The sequence below is a fragment of the Sebastes fasciatus genome, chromosome 16 (genome assembly GCF_043250625.1).
Source record: "Sebastes fasciatus isolate fSebFas1 chromosome 16, fSebFas1.pri, whole genome shotgun sequence".
In the NCBI taxonomy this organism is placed as follows: Eukaryota; Metazoa; Chordata; class Actinopteri; order Perciformes; family Sebastidae; genus Sebastes; species Sebastes fasciatus.
The window spans coordinates 2,242,537-2,267,387 of NC_133810.1; positions in this window are offsets into that span (position 1 = coordinate 2,242,537).

Here is a 24,851-nt window from a genome sequence, read left to right on the forward strand (position 1 = left end):
CACACGACTGCTTCCTCTCTCACTTTTTATCATCGAATGTCACATGTTCTGTTTTATGTTCTAAAGCAACTTAGTTTTTTAAAAAGGTGATAACCTCGTTGTTTCGTTGTCAAATGTTTTTCCTGTTTAACCCTCTGAGAGCCACAATAGAGCCGTTCTAGTCTTCTTTAGGGGGTCCAGGAGGTCTTTAGGGGGTCCAGGAGGTCTTTAGGGGGAGATAGCAGGTCAACAGTACATGCATCATTTTACACACATTTTGCCCAAATTCAGCCTGGCATATTTGGTATTTTTGGAAACTTTGGAAGTTCTGTGGGTTTGTAAAGAGTAACTGAGAAAATAAGAGCAGAAGCATCTTCATATCTCCTGAGGTTTAATGGTTAAAGATGAAACGCTCACAAGCTCTCTCTGCCTTTCTACCTCGCCCGCTCGCTGTCCTCTCACCTGTCCCTGTCTGTCTCACCTGTCTCTATCTCTCTCACCTGTCCCTGTCTCTCTCACCTGTCTCTGTCTCTCTCACCTGTCTCTCTTCACTCCATACACCGCTAACAGAGCATGAAGCCTCACAGGTGTTCTCAGTCTCCAACGGTCTGGAACAGGACTTCCACCCTGGAAGCAAATCCGTGACCTGCACGCTAAAAACAACAAAACCAAATCCTCTTTAAGGATTAAAGTCAGCTGAGGTTCACTGTGTTTCTTATCGTCAACAAACCCCATGAAAAAACAACCATTGATTGATTCTACTAAAACACATTTAGTCTGTACTGATCTGAGTTTATTCCTCTGTGCCACAGACTCATAATCTGTTATGAACATAAATACTAATATAATCGTTATATTTTGTACTTGTTTAGCGGTGGCGTCTGCGGTGTTATTTATTTATTTATTTTTTTAGTTTCTTTCTTGTAAATTAAATTTTTCTTCCAAATGTCTGACTTTATAATCTCAGAGAATATCCAAGTTTTTTCTCTGAATATTACCCCCCCCCTCCTCCGGCTCCATAATTTAACCCTTTTTAACCTACAATGGTCCTAATACGCCGTCGTAGTTGACCAATCATTCCTCTTGCCCTCCTTTATGATGTCAGTGATGTCCATTGTTGACATGTCGTCTGTGTTTCAGGTGCTCTCTTCTGTCCGTCCGTCCGGTTGTTTTAACAGCGTAGTTTTCTGCTGCTATCAGCTCCGCCTGCGCTCAGCGATCGTCTTCAGCTGCCGGAACAGGCCGGCTTATCAAAAAGGGGCCACGTGTTCCTGTGATGTGGCCCTTCAGGCCGCTATCAGGGGGAGGAGAGTCGACCCCCGGCCTCCAGCCAAGACGCCCTCGAGGTGGGCAGCTTTATCACGGAGGAGGAGGGATGGAGGTTCTTTCAAGGAGCCTTTTGTGCCACTAAGTCTGATTATAACAGGAGGTTTGTTGACTCATGGTAAAACTTCAATATATATATATATATAATGCACTAAAGTAGACTTCACCTTCACAGAGGGGAAACGTTTCAGGAAGGCAGACACGTCGGTGCTAAATCTATTTCAGGATTTACCTATAAGGAGGTGAGATCATTTGTTTTTGTGCTGAGTTCTATAAGAGATTAAGAACGGACACTCAGCGGTGAGTTCGGATGTGACAACAGAATCAAAGAAGGAAAAGGGAAACTCATCGTCTCCAGCCAACGCCAATGAGATCCGGATACACGCAACATGACAAACAACGGACTGAGACAGCGGGACAAGAAAACCAGACTGGTAGCGGGACACTGAGAGCATAACAAGTGTGCATTTTGCGATAAAAGCAACACATCTGGCACAGACAGAGGTTCATATGTTTATATGTAATATTACTAAATGTTGTAGAAAACTGATTTTATGATTATTGATGAGTTCCAAAGAAAACCAAATACTTGGAGCATGAAGGTCACTTCAGGGTCAAACTTCACCCCCGTGTCTTCGTGATAAAATGACAATGTCACTCCTGAGTTTGATCCAGCGATATCTCTGTCAACTTTACTGCTAATGAAAAGAGAAATGCAGCGATGGAAAGCTGAAGATCTGGCCGTTCTATAGGTGTATGTTGTCGGGGCCAGCCAATGGCTGCAACGGCCCCCAGGGGCCAAATTTGCAGCGCCCCGATATCTGTATCTTTTCATAACGTGTTGCTTTTATCGCAAAATGCACAATTGTTATTAATATTTCAGCTTAACTGTGATTTCACTGTGATGTGATGAGAGCTTCCATCCCACCAGACAGAACAAACACAGATGCAGATGCAGCAATGCATTATGGTCTATAAGATCATCCTCCGTCCTGTGAGAACCTCGTATCTCCGATGTTTCCAGCTGATCCGAGAGGCTTTTTAAAGAGTTTATTTATCTTCAAGAGGACGAAGAGGAGGATTTACTCTTCATCAACTCTTCATTCAACATCAAGTACCTTGAATATGAACTTAAATACAGTACACGAGTAAATGTACTTACTTCCATTCCACCGCTGCTCTGCTTCCACCGCTGATAAACCTCCGGCAGCGGTGTGAGAGATAAACCAGGAGGAGGTCTGTTACTCACACAGATAAGATGTGGTATGTCCGACACACACACACACACACGCACACACACACACACGCGCACACACACACACACACACACACACACACACTGTGGTCTTTGATGTGACTCCTGGAGGGAAGAAAGAGTGATTGAGAAGGAAAAGAGAAAAGAGTGATTGAGAGGGAGGGAAACTGGGAGAGATTACAGGAACAGCTTCAGGGACGTTGTTTTGGGTTGTGTTAAAGACCCCTCAGCCTCACACACACACACACACACACACACACACACACACACACACACACCTTATCAGTCCACCTTCATCTTCTTTCCTTTCAGGTGGAAATGGAGTCGAGTAGCTGCTTCAAACACATTTTAATATTGACGACGTTTTGTGGCCAAAGGGGTCAAAATAATCGAGTCCATTCACATGGAAGTAAACTAAACTAACGCCGGGTCCAAACACGACACCAGAATCAAGACGACGTTGGTCCTGATTCCTCCCGACAGTCATCAGCAAAGATCTGATTGTTTTTTTTGTTTTTTAAACAGAGTTTATTTCTGAATTTTGTTAATACAACTCTGACAATCCACTGCACAAACATGTTTGGACTGATAGATATCCCACCCAACCCCCCAGCCATGACAACACCCAGAGGACACTCAACTAAAAGAAAAACTAGTGTACAAAAAATAAATAAAAAAATTAATAAATACACACAAATATACAAATAAAGTAAAATAGTCATAATTAAAATAATAATAATAAAAATTAAAAATAAATAAATACACAAAAATATACAAATAAAATAAAATAGCCATAATTAAAATAGTAATAATAATAATAATAATAATAATAATAAATAATAATAATTAGACACAAATATACAAATAAAATAAAATAGTCATAATTAAAATAAGAAGAAGAAGAAATAAATAAAAATAAATACACACAAATATACAAATAAAATAAAATAGTCATAATTAAAATAATAAATAAATAAAAATAAACACATAAATAAATAATGATAAATTGTTAGAGGTCTAGGACAGTACACCCTATCATCTAGGGCACTAACATGCATAAAACAAGCACAGGAGTATTGAACACAAAGACAAATCTGGGGTCCTTCCAATGCTTCGTTTGCAATATTCCTGGTCAAATATATACACACATATACTGTATATATATACATACACATATACATGTATGTACACATACACCACACTTTAATCAGCCACAAAGTTATCTGAGTATAAGGAATCAACACGACCGAGGGAAGGTTGCCAAATCAATGAAAACTAGTCGGCTGACCCGTTAATAGTCTACCGGATCTTCTTCAACTTAATAAAATAAAACATATCTCTGAGCCATTGTGCAAAGGTTGGAGGGGTTGCCAGATAGATTTCATTATTTATAATCATATTTAATAATTGTTATTCCACTCTGATCTGGTATTTATGTCTTTGTAAGCTGTTTTGGAAAAGTGCTATATCAACTCTACCGTCTCGAAAGTAAGTAAGCAAATAGACATTGTGAGGAGGTTTCCTCAGATACGCCCTTACATATCTCTCACGTATATGTTGTTGTGTCATATGGTCTCCATGGTAACACACACAGTCCACACGGATGTGAAGGTTCAGGGTCACCAAAAGAACAAGATCACTGTAGTTCATTTCTTGTTTCTGTGTTATTGAGAAGGTGACGTTCATGGATGCATCAGGTGATCTCCCTCCAGCCGGCTCTCACCTTATTCAGGTCTTTATAGTGAAATGAGGAGATATCGTATCAGGTAACTCCTCATTTCAACTTCACCAATCAGACGTTCATCGTCCGTTGGAATAAGGAATATATAGAAACAGGTATTCAAAGTTCTGCTGTGCGGCGCTTCGTCGCTCGCAGTCAGTTAGTTCATTCCAAAAGAAAAACAATCAAAGTGATTTTGTCGCTGACGCTCCCGTCGCATCCTGTTTGCAGGGTTTAATATGTAAACGACACAGATCACTACACCTTAGACCTCTCTGTGGTGTACACATCACATCACTTAAAGTTCACACGGAGCCTGCACGTCATCGTCTGAGGAAAAACATTCGACATTTCTTGAGACGAGACCATCAGTCGTCTGATTTTTGAAACCACTTTTAAACTGTGAGATGCTTCATTCCTTTAGGTTTCTGTAAGCAGCAGATGAACGAGAAACACACACACACACACAGACACGCACACACACACACACACACACACACACACACACACACACTCACTCTTCTCTCCTTCCTACAGGATGTTATGCTGTGAAATTTGAGTATGACATGAGAAAGAAGAGGAGGAAGAAAGGGGGGAAAGGTGTGTGTGTGTGTGTGTGTGCGTGTGTGTGTGTGTATGTGTGTATGTGTGTGTGTGTTTGCTTCCTGTAGGATGTTATGCTGTGACCTCTGAGGAGGATGAACCTGGGGTGACTGAGGAGGCTTCTCAGAGCATCCTGATACTAATAAGATGCCTCCGTTTGTCATGTGTGTGTCCGACTCTCTGCATGCAGCGCTGAAGTATCCTGATAAACCAACGTCCAGTTGAAACTCTGGACGAGCGTCTCTTCGTGCTCGAGTGGAAGGAAGCACTTCAGCAGACTGATAGCATGAGTGTGCGTGTGTGTGTGTGTGTGTGTGTGTGTGTGTGTGTGTGAGTGTGTGTGTGGACACTAGAGGACCACAATGGGACCTTATTTTGGATAGTGAACGGTCGTCAACGGAGAGAGACAAATCATTTTATGATCCCGTCTGAATTGCTCCATGAATCACACAGACGATGTTTGTCAATTTAAAAGATCATTTTTCAAGTCCATTAAGTCTCAGTTTGTTGTAAAACTGTTGAAGTATCAGACTGTGAAAATACGTCATTAGAAAGACGACACACCCGACAGCACTCTCTCTCTGAAGCTCCGATGTCTGAGTGTTTCCAACTGGGATGAACTCACACCAGCAACACGTCTGATCCTACTTTTGACCTGCTAGTGGCGCAGGAGGAAAAATCTGAGGATCACCAAAGGAATGAGAAGTGACAGTGTGTGTGTGTGTGTGTGTGTGTGTGTGTGTGTGTGTGTGTGTGTGTGCGCGCGCGTGCGCGTGCATGTGCGTGTGTGTGTTTAGGGGTTGCTGAGGTGGGGAGGTGGAGAGGTCATCTCTCGCCAGGATGCAGAGGTCAAGTTTATTTTTCCTGCCAGGAGAGACGCCGACCGACCGAACGGGAGGAGAAAGATGGAGGGATGAATGGAGGGATGAATGGAGGGGAAAAGTTCATTTAGCACCACTTTCTGATCATCATCATGTTTTCTGAAAATGTAAAATGTAAAGACACAAGACGGAAGACACAGTGAAGAGGAAGAGGAAGAGGAAGAGGAGGAGGAGGAGGATGAGGAGGAGGAGGAGGAGGAGGAGGAGGAGGAGGAGGATGAGGAAGAGGAGGAGGAGGAGGAGGAGGAGGATGAGGAAGAGGAGGAGGAGGAGGATGAGGAGGAGGAGGAGGAGGAGGAGGAGGAGGAGGAGGAGGAGGATGAGGAAGAGGAGGAGGAGGAGGAGGAGGAAGAGGAGGAGGAGGAGGAGGAGGAGGAGTGCAGCAGCAGCAACAACACATGGTCCCAATTTCACGGTTGTGGACGGAGGAGTGGCGGCGGATGCGGGGGGAACAGGCCTCTGCAATCTGGAGACATTAATACCTCGGTAATAGTCACATTCACTTCCACAACCAGGAAACTACTGCTCCGGACTCACTGTGTGCACGGTGCAGTGTGTGTGTGTGTGTGTGTGCGCGTGCGCGTGCACGTGTGCATGCGCGTGTGTGCTCAGAGTACTCTACTACGCAAATTCTCCACAAACACACACTGACTCGGCCGTTTTCTGCACTCACACACCCTCCAACACTCCAACAAGTTTCAAGTGTTTCTGTAGCTCACTCACTCTCACTCACACACACTTACACACACACTTGCATGCACACACACATACTCTCATGCACACACACACACACACACACACACACACACACACACACACACACACACGCATGCTGAGACAGAGCAGACCATAACAGAGTAGTAAAAGGCATGCAGCGGGGCAAAGCAGGACACTGACTTCCTGTGCTTCGTGTTCTTCCTGAGCTCTTAATGAGACCTGTTACAGTAAACCACCACCTCCTCATTCAGTCCATCTCTCCTCTCCTTCATCCATCCACAAGCCCTCCTCCTCCTCCTCCTCCTCCTCCTCCTCCTCGTCCTCGTCCTTCTCCTCACACAGGATTTTAAGAAGAACGTTTTGTACATTTTAAACTTAAAGGGACTGTTTGTAACTTCTTCCAGGTATAAATCATTGCTGGTCGGTGTCTCATGGTCTCTCGTGTGTCTCCGCTGTTCAGACTCAGACTCCAACACAAACTCCAGTGAAGCACCAAAACCTCTTGGTTGTATCTAGTGAAGCTGTTAAACAGTGTTGGCCGCGGTCGGAGGACGCGGGGGAGACCGTAGCTTTGGTCTCCAGGACCGGAGTCTCTGCTCCTCTGCTCCTCTGCCTGCCTTCACTCACACACCACGCTCCTTCTCTCTCTCTCTCTCCACCTCTCACGTGCATGCTGCTCACTCCACACTGCAGAAGAGTTAGTTTAGCTCTGAGAATATCTAGTGAATGTTCAGTGGACGTTTGTGCAGAAATAACTGCTGCAGCTCCTCCAGACCAACAGAGGTTTCCCGTGTCTTGTGAAGTGACGGGGCTCCGCAGAGAGAAACGTTATCGTCTCCGACCAAAACTCCGGCGTCTCCCCCGTTCCCTCCGGCCGCGGTCGGGAGGCTGAGGCGGGAAAAGCCAACACTAGGATCAGCATTGATTCATGGAGAGACCTTGGTCTGGTCAGCTAACATTACTGCCAAGCAGCTGAAATATAGAGTGATATTGTGCTTTTAGCTGACGTGTGTCTCCTCACTGTGTTGATCGATGCTCCTTCATGTCTATGTAGAGCGAGCACAAGCGCCAGCAACAGGACGCTGACTTTAGTTGACTTAACGGACACAGGTGAAGCTGTTAACAAGACATTATGATTCTTACAAACAGTCCCTTTAAATGCATCAATCTGGAGCACTTTGAGAGCAGAACTACGAGGCTAGATCTGCGAAGAACTTGGTGCTCTTGTAAACAATTTAATCATAAAGGTTGTATGGTTATGAATGATCATGGCAAAAAGTCACAGAGCATAAGCAAGTAAAGGAGACGGGGTGCAGACATCGCTGCAGACGCCTCACACTGAGGACAGTCCGCCCCAGTTGACAGTCGCGCCGAGAACCCCGTCCCTCCCTGCTGGGAGAGAGGGCGCACTGTGCAGCGAGGTCCATAATCAAACTGTGTTCAGCAGCTACGGGGGAAACTAGTTTTCTCTAAACGTTGGTGGAGATTCAAAGCGTCGGACATCAAACAGGCCTCTGTTCTTTGTTTGACTTATATAAAACTACTAACACATAAACACAGAGACACACACACACAGTCAACACTCTCACCACTGTGAGTCTAACTGCAGCTCCTGGACTCTACCGGAGGTGTTCCATCAATGTCAGCGCCGGCTTGAAAACGTCCTCTGTCGGGCCACACTCGGGCTGCTTGAAAAGAGCCACAGACCTGAAGACACGCTGAAAGAAGCCCTTGGTGAGTCAATGGGCCGCTCACTGAGAGAGAGAGAAAGAGAGAGAGAGGGAGGGAAAGATGGAGGGAAGCTGCACACTGAGTGTAAACAGAGAGAGAGAAGTCAGTGGGTCACTGTGATAACATCTCTCAGGCTGAAGCTTTGCAGGCTGGTCTAAAAACACCATTCATAGCTAAACCTACGGAAAGAAAATGCACTGTAATTCGTATACATCCCACAAAATAAATTTGTATGTAATCTACGTAAATGTGAACAAGTACGAAGAGCGGCCAACGCCACATAGAGATTAAAACCTAGCCAAGTCGATCTTTTCCTAATCCTAACTAAGCAGTTTTGTTGCCTTAACCTAACCAAGTCGATCTTTGCTTAAACCTAACCAAGTAGTTTCCCGTGAAGACGGAAGTTTATTTTGAAAACACTGGAGCGTAAATTGACGCAGGACATTCGTAGGAAATCACACGAAAAATGAGGAATAAGTTCTCATAAGAAACAGTGAACAGTGAAACAGACTTGGGAGCAAATAAAGAATAAATATAAGGACACAATTCTGGACATTTTTTTGTGACGTGGAGTCGTCTTAGCCAGGACTCACTTCTTCAAGCTGACAGTTGGGTTAAGAATTAGGATTAAGGTTAGTTTATGTGTTATAACCTGATGCTTTAATGCCCCCCCACCCCTCCACCGCACACGCTCAGATCTCAACATGGTGCCGCTGCGTCAGCAACCGTATGGCGTCCTGCATACCGTCGGTTCAGACCACAGAACACACACTCTTCACTGGCTGCCCTTTAATCGGACGACCAGCACACACCCACAGCGCTCCGAGCTCGAAGCCTTTAATGATGGAAATAACCTCGCAGCGCTGAGGAGAGGAGAGGCTGGTGGTGGAAGAGGAGCTCTGAAGTTCAGTTTTCTCTGGTCAAACTGTCCAACCAGGAAAAACATTTGACTTTCTTTACTTTCATGGGCTTCATGTTGGTATTAATGAACAAACTAATCAGCCACCTGTAGTTGTTTGGTATTACTGAGGCCTTGAAGTGGTGCTTTCTTTAAATAAATAGTGCTGGAAACAGGTTGCAAGATTGCAAGGTTGCAATACCAGATTTAAAAGTACCCTGTGTGGAGATTTTGACCACTCGTTGTGCTAAAAAACAAAGTGTATACATAGCACAACATTGAAAAGACATTCCGCGTGTCATGAGAACGCATCTTTACCCTTTTGCGTGTCATTTGTACAATAAAACTATGGTAACGGCTGCAGCTAGGTTTAGGCAACAAAACCACTCACTTAGGTTTAGGAAAAACATCATGGTTGGGCTTAAAATAAGTACGGAAACTAAATAAAATACGTACAGAAACAACTTAACATAAGTACAGAAAACACGTCCCAAACGTCACTAAAAAACACGCCACAAAGGTCACTAACGTAACTAATAATTCAACAACACTTTGGGACACAAACACTCAAAAAGCAGTCTCCTGGTTGAAAGTCCTGTGTTTGTTGGACCCATCCATGTCTCCTCCCGCCAACCATCAGCAGTCTTTCTCACTTCTTATTCTACGTCACTAGCTCTGAACGTAGCAGATTTATGCGGCTGTGTTTATATTGCAGTCAATACCAATATCAAGAATGGCGTTCTTGTTGCATGCAAAATTACTTGTGATTACTGTGTCATTCCAGCCCAGCCGCGTAGGGAGGAGGTCGGGGTGAACGGGTGAGTCAAAGAACACCAGACTTTCACCCAGGAGACCGCTGTTCGTGTCCCGTGTGAAACCAGAGGTCAACGTTGATTTATTTACCCTATAACTTCCGTACTTAAGTTACGGCACTTCCAGAGTTATTTTAAGCCAAACCGCGATCTTTTCCTAAACCTATCTAAGTAGTTTTATTTTGAAAAGACTGGAGCGGAAATTGACAGGAATCAAATAGATTAAATTTCATGACTATTTCACAAACTGCCGTGAGACTGAGTCGGTCATTCATACGTCATTTAGTCCGGTCTGGATCTACAGCTGGATTTAACAAACAGAAAAACATCAGTAAGAACCGCAAAAGGCAGCAAGGAAGAAGACCGGAAGCTGGTAAACGTAAATGTAAACATGCAGGTTTTAAACAGGAAGTGTTTTTATGAGAAAGGAAATGCATTCAACAATACAAACAATGTGTTTCTGGTGAGTAAACAAACTCCACAGGGAACCTTTAATACCAGTTAAACATGATTTGATTGGATGCAAATGTTTCAGTGTTGGATAAATCTTTGTGAATCTTTGTGGTTCTTTTTATTGCCTGTCCACCTCTAGAGGGACGATGGTGCAATGAGACCAAACAAATAGAATAAATCACCAGTCATTGGAAAAAGAAACAAATATTTAGAGCCCAGTTTCATCGTTGAGGTTCAACAATGATCGACGGTCACTGACGCTTTTCTGGACTGGAAAACAAATTCAAAATCAAAGTTCCAACAGTGTTTTCTCCCGTCATGAAACACTGTGTGGACATCGACTAAACGGACGTTTGAATCATTTATTCCTTCTTCTTTTGGGACCAAAACTCTTTCAAATGTAAATAAAAGAGTCTGAATAATGCTGTTTTTTTATAAAATAGTTATTACTGAAGGAGAAGCAAAACATAATCAACTTTTCCAAACAACACGTAGAACAAATAAACATCCCAGAATGGTAGAAATCCTCAATACGCTTGATGTGACGTCTCAGACGGCGTCTTTCCCTCTGCTGGACCCCCGAGCTGAGCTGAAGGAGGGTCTCTGTGTTTTACTGACGTGTCGGGGGGTCGTTCAGGACCGGCTGCAGAACAGTTGAACCTCTGTGGCGCTGACACATCCACAAACATTAGAGGAAGATTTGTGGGTTGAACCTGAACGCCTCGCTGTCTGTGTGGCTTTCACTGAGCGGTTACTAGTCATGTTTCTACCTCTCACGGTTGAATGAATGACGGTCCTATCTATCTATCTATATATCTATATATCTGACTAAAAGCAGAGAGGGGAGGGACGTAGTAAGAAGGAGGGATAATGGGGGTGTAGAGGATGGAGGGAGGACGTCTGGGTCTAATTTACGGCCCTAATAAATCCCCACTCTTTACCCTCTAACCCCTGAACCAGCCAGGCAGCTCCCTAAAATCTTAATCACTCCCCCGCCGGCCTCCTTCTGGATCCTCATGGGGCGAGAGAGAGAAAGGAAAGAGGGCCAACAGTGGCCATATTATTCTGCTGTAAAACCCAATGGCGTCCTTGTAATCACCTGACCGCGCCGTCAGCCAGACGGCCGCTGGAGCAGTGGGCCGATGAGACAGTCCGTTATTCAGTGAGCTGTGTGGCTGGATGACTGTTACTACAGAGCTCCTTCTAGCTTCAACACACACACACACATTTATCCCTGGTCCGTTCCTGTTAAACCTACTGATGAATCTGAAAAGGCTTTTTTTTCTGTCTTCCTTGTGGCCTTTCTGTACACAGTCTTTACCACCAAACACTGAGTTTTACAGACTATTGTAGAGTGAACAAAAACATTTGCTCTGTAATTGAAAAACACAGCGGTTCTGCCCAACAAAAAGTTATTAAAAGCCTCTCGTCTTCTCCACTTAAAGTACAGACCTGTCATTTAGACTGAGTTCAATAGGCTCAACAGCTATGTGATTAAAGACTTGTAAAAGCTTACTTTAACGTAACGTTATCCATGGGTTCGTCTAATTGTACCGATGAGACAGAAAGCACATCTTAAAAACTCATATTCAGCCATGGATATCAAGGAAGGAAAGGGGACCATTTTTAAGTAGACATGGCCAGAAATTTACCAAAAAAATGCACACTTCCTCATTCAGTTCAATGAGACAACTCCAGTGTAACAAAAACATAGGATTGTGTAGCAGAAAAGTTAAGATAAAATGGATTATGGGTAAAACAATTACAACAAATCACAACATGAAAATTCAGTGGATGAAAAGAAGTGTCTACCTAATAACATAATAACATAAGATGATCAATGATCAGAAAACATAGTTATGTTTATTTTTTAAGAAGATAGGTGGTGAAAGGTTGGTGCACATTACACTCTCACATAGGTTAACGTGTAAGAAAAAATCGTTCAAATCAAGAGGGGTGTTACATGCAGTGGTAGGTTGACAGGTGTGCGCGTCGAAGTCGACAAACTTTGTGGTGCATAAGACTCTGTGGAGCAGTAGGTTTAACTTGAGTGTTTTAATATTGGTTATTAAACCAATATTAATATTATTAATAGTTTATTTTGTTACTCCCTCCATCCCCTGGACCTTAAACAGAGGGGAACATAAAAAAGGGGGCTCGTCCGGGATCTGAGAGCTGATTAGTGTACAGATTGTTGTGTATTTCTTGTGTGGAGATTGAAGTGTAGAAATCTGGAATATGATTAGAAAAAGGGTTAAACATATTAATGAAAACAGCAGGAATAACAGTAAATGCACTGCCAATCAAAAAAGCAGGTAAAATACATTTTAGCTTCGTAATAATATGTTTCCTTCACCTTATCAAGATTTTTGTTTCATGTTATTTATTCTGCTGCAGCACAACGGAATAATCTCACAATTCAAACATTAAAGTGTCATAAAAAGAAGGTTTTCAGTCATTTATAGCCTTCAGTATCAGTCGGTTTAAGCTTAGTCACTCCACCTTTTCATTTATGGTGTTTTCTTTAATCATCAAAATGAAAAAACAACTGTTCTTTTATCAGGATATAGTCTGTTGAGATTTGGGGGATGTGTACATCCAAAGTTGTACAATCAGAATGAAATTGCACTGCTGTTGATGTTAAAGGTTGTAACTCCTTTATATCCTGTTGGCTAGTTTAATCTACAGCAATGCATCATGGACTATAAGATCTTCATATGTTCGTAGCGTCTCCGTCCTGTTTTCAGCTTTGTGACGATGCATTTTCCAGCTGATCCGAGAGGCTTTTTAAAGAGTTTATTTAGCTTCAGAAGGAGGATTTCATTCAACATCAACACATTATAATGTGTGTAATATTTAATGAAATAGAAAGTATAGTAGCTTGACTTAGTACTTCAGTACAGTATTGAGTGAATGTCCTTAGTTCCATTCCACCACTGCCTGCAGTACAGCGATGTTTCCACATTAACGCAGGGCTTCTTTATGTCGTCCTGCTCTGACTGACTGGTTAACATCACCCCCCTCGTAAACACTCCTTCTCTCTGACCGACTGCAGCACCAACTGGCGTCCTGAATCCCGCCCGTCTGGCCGACCCGTCTGGTTGGCTGTCAGCTGTCTTAACTGGACTCGCTGACTGACTCGTTTCCTGGCTGGCAGAGTGGTTGGTGTCAGCGTAGATTTATGTCTCCTGGCCCTGCTGGTGATAACTCATTTCAGACGCTCTGAGCTCCCAGCGGGGGAGCAATAAATCCACTCACTGTGTTAACCTGTTTTCCCCTGAAACGCAGTGAAAACACTCCGTCACACTGCAGAGGCTTTGTTGGTGTTTACCATAGACTGTATATATATATAGATGGAGGACATGTCACCACTCCTTTCCACCGTACAAAAGTGAGACAAAATATCCCGAATACGGGGGCGTTATTATCTCAATAACTACAATAATGATCAAACTGACACATGTTTTATTACACAGACGGTGACGGTTATGGAAAGTTAAACTTAAATCTCCTCTCTCGTACAATTCCAGAGCCTCCGGTTGATCAAACCTACAAATCTTTCTTGTAAAGTTACGACTTTGTAATATCTCAAATTTGTTTGTTTTTTCCTGTAAATTTGCCACTGTAATCTCAGAGAAAATCCAAGTTTTTTTCTTGTAAATTTATGACTTTAATTTCATAGAATATTCAGGGGTTTTTTCTCATAAATTTACGACTTCGTAATCATGCAAATTGGTGAGTTTTTTCTCCGAATTTTACCACTTTAATCTCAGAGAATATCCACATTTCTTTCTTGTAAATTTATGATTTAATAATCTTGCAAATGTGTTAGTTTTTCTTGTAAATTTGCCAACTTAATTTCATAGAATAGCCGAGATTTATTTTCTCTTAAATTTGTGACTTAATAATGTCGCAAATTTGTGAGTTTTTTCTTGTAAATTTGCCACATAAATTCATAGAATAGCCAGGTTTTTTCACCTAAATTTACAACTTCGTAATCTCGCAAATTGGTGAGTTTTTTTTCTCATAATTTTTCCACTTTAATCTCAGAGAAAATAATTTTTTTTTCTTGAAATTTATGACTTTATAATCTTGCAAATTTGATAGTTTTTCTTGTAAATTTGTGACTTTAATTTCAGAGAATATCCAAGTTTTTTTTTGTAAATGTACGACTTTATAATCTTGTAAATTTGTGAGTCTTTTCTTGTAAATTTGCCATTTCAATCTCATAGGATAGCCAAGTTTTCTTTCTCGTAAATTTGCCACATTAATTTCATAGAATATCCAAGTTTTTTCTTGTAAATTTATGACTTAATAATCTCACAAATTTGTGAGTTTTTTCTCATGAATTTGCTACTTTGATTTCATTGGAATATCCAAGTTCTTTCTTGTAAATTTGCGAATTAATAATCTCGCAAAGTGGTGAGTTTTTTTCTCGTAATTTTGCTTCTTTAATCTCAGAGAAAATCCAAGTTTTTCTCTCGTAAATTTATGACTTTAATCAGGGAAATTCTGGGGTTTTTCTCTGACTATTTCCCCTCTCCCCTGATTCCATAATTATTTTTTTTAAACAACAATGGCCCCAATACGCTATCTGACAGACACATTTTCTTTCACACATAATGATATAATTTTTCTAACTTTGTAGAGGGAATTACCGGATACTTGTGCATTAACGTTATCCTAAAGAGACAGGTAACTTCTTTTCTCCAGACAAAACTGTGAATTCTGGTGGTTTTATTTCACTTTTGATGGCTTGCTGACTGCTAACAGTCCAGGAATTTGGAGTTTTTTGCACTAAATGCGTTAATAAATAATAAATAAAGAGTATAAGTGAAGATGTATGATGAGCAGCAGGTTGCAGGACGTGTTCAGTGCACCTCTGTCCTGGTTCAGCAGGTTCGAGTCCTCCTCGACGTTCAAGGACACGGACACAAAGGAAGCATTTAAGAGTGTGGTGTCTGAGAGTCGTGAGGAAACTGCAGCTGTAAAGACAAAAGAGGAACCCAGAGGTCTCATAAATCACTGTTTTTTAAAAATGCAGCACTCACACCCATTTTCAACAACAATGACGACCACTTCCTTCAAGGAAACCACATGCACCAATAACAAGCTAAGAGTCGGATGTTTGTCTCATCTTCCAGACCGTCCACAGAGGGTGGAGAAAGGCATCGACGCTGGCGGGGGCAGAGGTTTGATACGTCCGAGTGTCAGACGGTTTCTAAGGGAGCATAAATCGTTCTGGGTGAAAAACGACAGATGTTTAACGATGTTTATGTTTACAGGAAGTCTTGATTCTCTTTCTGTCGTCTTTAATTAACGAAATGTGTTAAAAGAACATATTTGGCTTTATACAGTCACGCCTTTTATCCACAAATCACATTTATTTTTCATCACTGTAGGTCATTTCCCTGTGGCGGAAAGTACATTTACTCAAGTACTGTACTTTGGTACAATTTTGAGGTACTTTTTGAGGTAGTATTTTAAATTTTCTGCTATTGTACTTCTACTCCACTACATCTCAGAGGGAAATGTTGTACTTTTTATTGCACTGCATTTATCAGATTTAGTTACTTTACAGATTAACATTTCTCTGTTCAGCTTGCGCCATCATCCACATGTGTTTTTGTTTATGTTGAGATGAGCTGAGCTGTACGTGTACGGATCGCCTCCAAAATCTAATGGATTGTTCATTGTGCCACACCCCAACCCTCCAACAAATTTAATTCAAATTACTCCAAAGACTTTTGGAGTAATCCTGCTAATTAACAAACCAACAAACCCAACAAGCCAACAAACAAACCAACAAACCCAACAAGCCAACAAACAAACAAACCAACAAACAAACCAACAAACAAACCAACAAACAGACCAACAATCAAACCAACGAACCAACAAACCAACAGACAAACCGACAAACCAACAAACCAACAGACCAACAGACAAACCGACAAACCGACAAACCAACAAACCAACAGACCAACAGACCAACAGACAAACCGACAAACCAACAGACAAACCAACAAACCAACAGACAAACCGACAAACCGACAAACCAACAAACCAACAGAGAAACCAACAGACAAACCAACAAACCAACAGACAAACCAACAAACCAACAGACAAACCAACAAACCAACAAACCAACAAACCAACAACCAACAAACCAACAGACAAACCAACAAACCAACAGACAAACCGACAAACCAACAAACCAACAGAGAAACCAACAGACAAACCAACAAACCGACAAACCAACAAACCAACAGACAAACCAACAAACCAACAAACCAACAACCAACAAACCAACAGACAAACCAACAGACAAACCAACAAACCAACAGACAAACCAACAAACCAACACACCAACAAAACCAACGCCGGTGAAAACATAACCTCCTTCCTCGGCCTTCGGCCCTGGCGGAGGTAATAAAATTCCAATAATATATAATAATATAATTCTCCTACAAGTACTTTTACTTTGATACTTAAATATATTTTGCTGCTAAATCTTCTTTTACTTTTAACAGAGTATTATTACAGTAAAAATATGAGTACTTCTTTCACCACTGTCATTTTCTAACACAAACATAATGTAGTTCGACTGGTTTCTTGTCTTGGGGAACAGAGAGTAGTTCGAGATGTTTTCATTTTGCACAGACATTAAAAATGAGAACTAAAAATCATTATCTGACATTTGAGTGATGAAATACTGAACTTTGGAATAGTTTTATGCACGTTGATTCTCATATTGTATTGAAATGAACAGAAAACTGTAAATTGCTGAAGAACAAACTGCAAAAAATGGAGTGTGTTTCTGCAAAGAGGCTGCAGGAAGTTAGCAGTTTAAAAACAGCCACTTCCTTTAATAACACACAACAGTGTTATTTGAAAACAATAACAGGTTATTTGGGCTTTTAAAGACTCGTTACTCCGCTGATGTGAACGATTACGGTCCCGCTGCAGCCGAGCAGGCCTGTAATAATCGCTGGAGCCCCGAGGACGTGACTGATTGGATGCTATTAAGTCGAATGTGCGTCAACGGACGTGCAGCGAGTATTTTTACAGTCAAACTTCCTCTTTCTCAACCCTACACTTTCTCCTCAGAGGGCAGCGCTTCACCCAGACAAGTTTTAAATGCTTCAAATACACACATGTAATACTGAGAGGGTTTTATTCTCTCTCTCTACAATAGTACGTTTTTATTTAAACATAAAGAGAAAACAACGTGAGTGATTATTGGTGTAAAATGTGTATTCCTTTTTACCCGTACATGTTTGTGGTTTTGGGGATGATACTTCCTGAAGAAGGTTTGGATTTTTATTTTTTATAAACAGCTCCGTAGTCGCCTTAAAAGAGGACAGACTCTCATACACTCTAAGAAAAGGCGGTAAAAATACGGGCCAATGTACCGCGTAAATATGAAAGAAGTTTCTGATTTTTCACAGGAGTTTTTCCCGTATTTTTTAATATGCATTGCATTGTGGGAACAAGAACCTCCGCTAGCACAAAAGTTGGAAGAGGCAGAGACCATCACACACGGCAAAGTTTAGTTAACATTTAGAATTTGTAGAAACTTTTCTCTCACTTCTGTGTTAAAAAACAAACTGAACGTTGGAAAGATGTTTTGTTGTTTTGTTCAGCTGTTGTTGTCGTCCGTTAACGTTACCAGATATGCAGGAATATTTTGCTGACTCATTTTGAGACAAGTTTGGTTTTTTAATTTATGTTTAACCAATGTTTATATTTTAGACTTCAGTGGACGTCAGGTAGAGTTAGCTCCAGTTTTAGCCTCAGGCGGTCTGCAGAGACCGAGAGGTAACGTACAAATGCAGCGTTAGCGTCTGTTTTCCTTCCAGAATGTCAAGGTTAGGCCTGCTGTTTGGGTCGGTACGGAGGATATACTGTAAATCTACAGAAATTTCCATTTTAGGGTTGAAGAAAATGTCCATAAACTTAACGGAGAATTTCCTGGTAATTTTCTGCCATTATCTGTTTTTCTACGGATTCTTCTTAGAGTGTATTGTTTCCATTATTTGGTCAGACGGCGTCATTCTGGAAGCATAAAGGAGGAACTTTAAAAAGCTGGAGTGTTAAAAGATTAGTGGGCTTCATTTTTTTTATCATAAACCTGAATTACTTTTTTTCTTTGAGGTGTTTCAAGTCACCAAACTGCACAAACCTGCTCATTCACCAGCCTGATGAACGCCACCTGTTCATGATTAGGAGTGTGTTAACATCATCAACACCCCTGCTCAGCTGTGTGTGAGGGCAGGCTTCATTCATTAAGAGTTAAAAAAGAGTACAAAGAAGAACTGAGCTTAGGAAACCAGGTCCAATGTGACGTACAGAGAAGAAAAAAGAAGGATGAGAATAAATAAAATAATAAATTAGGACTAGTTCATTTAAAAAACTAACAGCATGCTGGAAATATAAAATCATTTTATCTTGAAAACTGGTGCAAATTATACTGTAATTTCTTTAAATCACCTCCATTGAGCCAGCTCCGTGTGCTTCAGGGTGTTCAAACATTCATGTCAGATAAAATCCCTTTGCAGCCTCAGTGATTATCAGAGTAGTTACATGATGGTCGGGGAGATTGTGGTTCTGGCGGTGCTGCGTTCAGGTGCTTTGGTGCGTTCAGAGTTCTCACAGTCTGGCCTTAAATCCTTCACTTCCAACACGGACTCCTGTAGACCATAAAACTGCCTCCGAGGCACCAAACACAGACGATCCAGATAAACTCTCCGTTCCACACAAACACATCTAAATGTCGAAGCAATTAACTTTGTTTTCAGATTTTTAGATTCCTGCCAGAATGACTAAAATGCATTTTTAAATCTAAATCCAGTGGTGGAAACCAATTAAAGTACATTTATAAAGTACTGTATTTCATTGCAATTTTGAGGGACTTGTTCTTTACTTGAGTATTTCCATTTTCTGCTGCTTTATACTTCTACTCCACGACATCTCAGAGGGAAATATTGTACTTTATACTCCACTATATCATACTTAAAGCTGCAGTAGGCAGTATATTTTTGGCATCATTGGGCAAACATCCCATAATAACCTTTCAGCATATTGTAATTCAAGTGTTCTGAGAGATAACTAGACTTCTGCTCCTCCTCATGGCTCTGTTTTCAGGCTTTAGAACATCTAGCCCGTGACGGGAGACTTTGACCAATCACAGGTCATTTCAGAGAGAGAGCGTTCCTATTGGCTGTGCTCCAGAACTTGGCGTTCCTTCACCAGATTTCATTTGCGTCACAAACTTTCTCATTTTCCAGTTAAACCGTGCACTACAAGATGATTCTGAAAACATGTGAGGAGAGAAATAGGCATTAACGTAACAGAATATTGATTCATATTTGATCAGCGCTGCCTAGTTTGACCGTTTGGTCGGAGTTCAGAGTGATTGACAGCTGGCTCTCATAGACGGCAGCTGGACAGCAGACCTCAGATCAGCTCTTACTGCTTGTTTTCCTCCAGTCTGTGAAATCTTGCAGACGCCGTTAGGAGCATTGGAGGACACCGGAGGACACAGAGGAACATGATGTTTTTCAGGTTACCTGTTTCATGTTCTACTGTCACGATATAGCAACCGTTTTATAGAAATAACTTTTTATATCTTATTTGCTCCGATCTCGCCTACTGAAGCTTTAACAACCCTCCCGGTTTTCCCGACAGACTCCCGTTTTTCATCGCCCTCTCCCGCTTTCCTCCCGGGGTCACAATTCTCCCGTATTTCTCCCAATTTTTGACAAATTTTCCCACTTTCTTTTCCTTCTCGTTATCTTAGTCTGTTTCTGGAACTGAGCAGCGTGTATAATCTCTACTGTTTAAACCCGGACGATGATAGAGCTACACCAACTGTCTTTTCCCGGCAGAACAGAGCAGTCTGTGCTCGCGACACAGCGCAGTTTGAGCTCACATTTAAGCTGCGCTCGCCACAGCTTGCAGCGCCCAAAGTTGGGGTTTACTCGATGCAGCGAAAACCCGTCGTGGCGCGGCGCTAACCGTTGGAAATAACGTGTTTCAGAGGTCAGTGGTGGCGTTGTCACGTTGTGTCTGAAAGGACCTTCGGTGAGTGAGAGAAGGAGAGAGAGAAATGGAGAGAACTAAGAGAAAGAAATACACAAGCAGGAGCAGATATACATAAAAACAGATGCATATTAGTTTATGTCAGAGATTCACACATCCAGTTCTCACCAGAGAGGAGAATTATCCACCGAGCTGTGTGTGGACGCGTTGGGATTCACGGGCGAGGTCCCGTTTGCGGGTTTTATCTCGTGCATTTTTTTGAGAGGCGAATTAAAAACATGTTCAAAGAAGAACTGAGGATTTAATAACGCTGTGATTTCATGTGACTGTTTTTACGGGTGAACTTTACAGCACGAACAAAACACATCAAAGAGCCGAGGGTGTTGCTGTAAACGAACCGACCGAACACAACGAACGCTTTGTGTGTCTGTCTGCGTCTTCCTGATGGACACCAGGAGTCTGCAGCCACATCATGCTTTCAGATAAATCCTAACATCAGCATGCTAACATGCTCACTATGCTGATGTTTAGAAGGTTTACTTCTCTCTTTAAGGGAAACGACTTCCTTACATATCACGTAAGTTACCAGACGATTACTTTAACATTGACTTCTGGTTTCACACGGGACACAAACGGTGTTTTCTGACCCACCAGGACCTCCCTACTCGTCATATCTCCTGCTTCACAATAACCTCAATTACACACACATTGATATCGTGGGATATATATGAATTACAGTGCATTACTTTATAGGTATAGCTACGAACAGATGATACCAGCCTGCAGATACACGTTCCTCTACAACTATAACCTGTCTGTGGCAAACACAAACTAACTGGCACCAATAACATCAGCCCACATCTGTATACAGCACAGCTTTGTCTGTTGTTGATTTGAGTTAACGCCCTCTAAAGGGGTATTTAATGGATCTTTGGTGCCATGTGCAATCAATACAATAAACAGAAAACACTTAAATAACCTCATGATTTGTGAAGCATGTTGTGTTCATTACTTGTATTGTGTATTGTTTTATTTACTGTTTTTACTGTGACAAATGTCCTGCCCTGGGGGGGGCAATAAAGTTTCTGTCAGCAATAAAGTTTACATGATTTGTATTTAAAGCCATCAGGATGGTACTTTATATGGTTTAGTAAATTCAGATTTTGGAGTGGTTGATTCAGAACAAAACCATGCTCTCTTTAATCATTTATATAACATATTTGCTGCTACCTGCCCATTTGCACGATTGTATATTGTATATTTGTATGTTCTAATGGTGTGTTGTGCCCTCCTGCGCTACAGGAACAGATTTGTTCATTTAAATAAGTCCTACAGCAACATTTGCACATGTTTATGTAAAGTTCATCCTATTGTAGTTTTATTGTGTCTTTTGTCCTGATATTTCAGTGTTTTTTTATATTGTTCTTGTGGCCTTCTTCTTTTTGCTGGGTCCTGATCCCAGAAAGCCTTTGAGTACTCTTTGCCATGTTTTTGGTGTGTCTGTCTTTTGTCTGTGCTGCAAAACAAATCTACCTACGGGTACAGATAAAGTCATCTGAACCTCGATATAGGCCGCCCTACATGCTAGAAAACGTTCTACATGCTGGGGCCCTTTTTATTTTATTTTTTTGAAGCAACTATGAAGTTAGAAAGCTAGTGACATGGTTTGACTGGAGTCAAATTTGATTTAAAAGTTACTTTGAGTGAAGGTTTCCTTGTTGGACTGTATCACTTCTCACCTCTTAAAAAAACTTGTAAAACCATATTTATAACAAAAAGAGCACAGGTTAATCGGGTTACTGTTCTGTAACGAGATACTATATTCGACAACTTCAGAATTCTTTTAATGGATTCGTAACTGATGACTAAAACTCTATCGTACGCCAACCTGTAGCACTTCAAAAGCCTTTATAGATGTTCTGCATTTAAAACGAGATTAATCTGCAGCGCTTTGAAAAACCAGTCACAGAAAATGTTTCAGTTTAAAAATATCAACAATACTCCTTAAATCATCTCCTTTGAAAGAAGTTTGTTGTAAGTATAAATTAAATGCAATATGTATTCCTCCTCAAATGCTAAATATGTAATTATGAACACTTTTCATGTAGATTCAATGTTGACAACATAGTAAATATGTTAAGTGACAGAATACAGCGTGTGATTAAAGTTTGAAGTAATGAAACAGGACAGACAAAGAGCGCTTCTGAAGACTGGAAGTTAAACCAACGCAAAGCAAACAAGTGTCTAATTAACTGAAGACTGTCGCAAATGTTTTTTATTAGTTGCACTGAAAGCAGTTATGAAGAGTTATGAGTGAAATCTCCCTTTAAGCCCCTTTAAGGGAGTCTCTATGGGCATGAGAAGCACATAATGAGAAACAATGTAGAAAACAGAGAAGAAGAAGAAGACGAAGGCTGTCATGTGAAATATGTAATTATCAGTCTCCTGTTTATATTCTCCTCTTTCCTCTGTGAATGTGTTAGTGTTTGTTTTCTCAGCCGCCTTAAAATCTCTCATTCACACACAAACACACACAGTTCATAAACACACACACAGTTCATAAACACATACTGCACATCTGATAATCTGATGAGCTTCAGGGTTTCATCAAAGGGACTTTTTTTTTGGTAAAAGTGGCATCAACAAATCTGGTCAGTCTCTCTCATTCCCCGGTTTACAAATGTATTTTGTTACTCCCTCATCCCCTGGACCATAAACAGAGGGGAACGTAACAATTGGGGGCTCGTCCGGGATCTGAGAGCTGATTGGTTTACAGGTTGTTGTGTATTTCTTGTGTGGAGATGTCTCCTGTGTTCACCGTGGTGAGTATCTTGTTTGGATGTCCATTGTTGCCATTGTTCAATGTTAAACAGTTTCCTCTGCTAGGTAGGTGAGTGTCCAGCTAGTAATCCTGAGCGGGGATTTATTCCCTGTCGGAGGTAGGCGTTTCAGAACTCCGGCCGCTGAAGTGTTGCCTTTAAAGTCGCCTCGAGCTCGGCACGCTCCAGAAGATAGTTAGGTAAGTTTCTGTCAGGCAGGACCAGAGGAAGTTGTTTAGTGTGTTAAACTGAACTTAATGTTGTCGTTATCATTTTGCATATTCTTATTATTATTAACGTTATGTTTGCCGGCTAGAGTTACTTCCAGAACGGTCACTAAATAACATGAAAAACATTTTAAAATGTCAACGTTATCATGCAATGGTTCATGTGATATCTTACAAAAAAGTTAGTCCTCCTTTTGTGTTTGGTATCCTACGAATGAAGATCTCCGGGCCTCCGTAGAAAAGGGCAATAAACAACACATCGGCCGATCCGAACCCACCGTCCTGATGGGAAACTCTTTGGAAACTTGTTTGCTCGCCTCTGTGACAAACAAACAAGTTTAACAGTTCCCATTGTTGGATGTAGAGACTTCAAATCAACCCTTTGTTTACACGCCCTCAGTAAGTCAAACATGTTGTAGCAGAGTCTCGTGTGTTCAGGGATCCAGGAGATAAGGATTACCACGGGAGGCCGAGAACCAAATGTGACTAAAGAACATTAAGCTTTTACTTAGTTTGTTATCTCCAATCAGCTGAGGAACACTTGGCATATCAACTAATGTTAGAATCTGTGATATAGATGAGGAATAGTTCATGTTTGTGTTTCTTAGGGGGGTAGATATCCAGACTGGGGGGTGTCTCCTCCCACGTCCTCCTGAGAAGAAGTGGGCAGCAGCAGCAGCGTCTCCATCGGAGCCCAGAGAGGATCCCAGTAGGAGGTTAATTAAAACAAACTGGCGGCGCTGTCGAAACACTCAGACGAAGGTGAAACAACTGGAGCCTCCAAGTCTCTCCAACTGAAACAGCTGCTGCCACTAATAATACGACTAATGTCCACACTGATATCACTACATTTGACATCATTACTTTGCACATGATTGACTTTCTCTCTCTACAAGTAAGTCTATCCGTGCACATAGTATATTTCTCTACCCGATTCGACTGTTATCGGGCCATTAAATAGGCGTTATCAGTCGCTATAAGCACCATAGATGTGCATCATTAGGGGCTTACTACGCCTACTACGTTGTAAAAGTGAAACTTAAAAGCAACACGTTCGAACATGTACAATATTTTATTTATAGAAGTATAAAGTAGCATGAAATGGAAATACTCAAGTACAAGCGCCTCAAAATTAGGTAGGCTCCTTGAGTAAATGTACTTAGTTACATTCCACCACTGGTTATTTGATCCATTGTTATTATAAAAAGTATTGATTGTAGCAGCTTTAAGTGTTCAGCCTAAAACACCACTAGCGTTTCTAAAACCTTTAAAACTAAGTGAGGAAAGATGCAGAAAACGGAGAAAAATGAAACAGATGAATATGAGTGTCGACGAGGACACGTTGTGATAACATCAGACAGATGTTTGTGACTCTGATCTCTCTCCGGT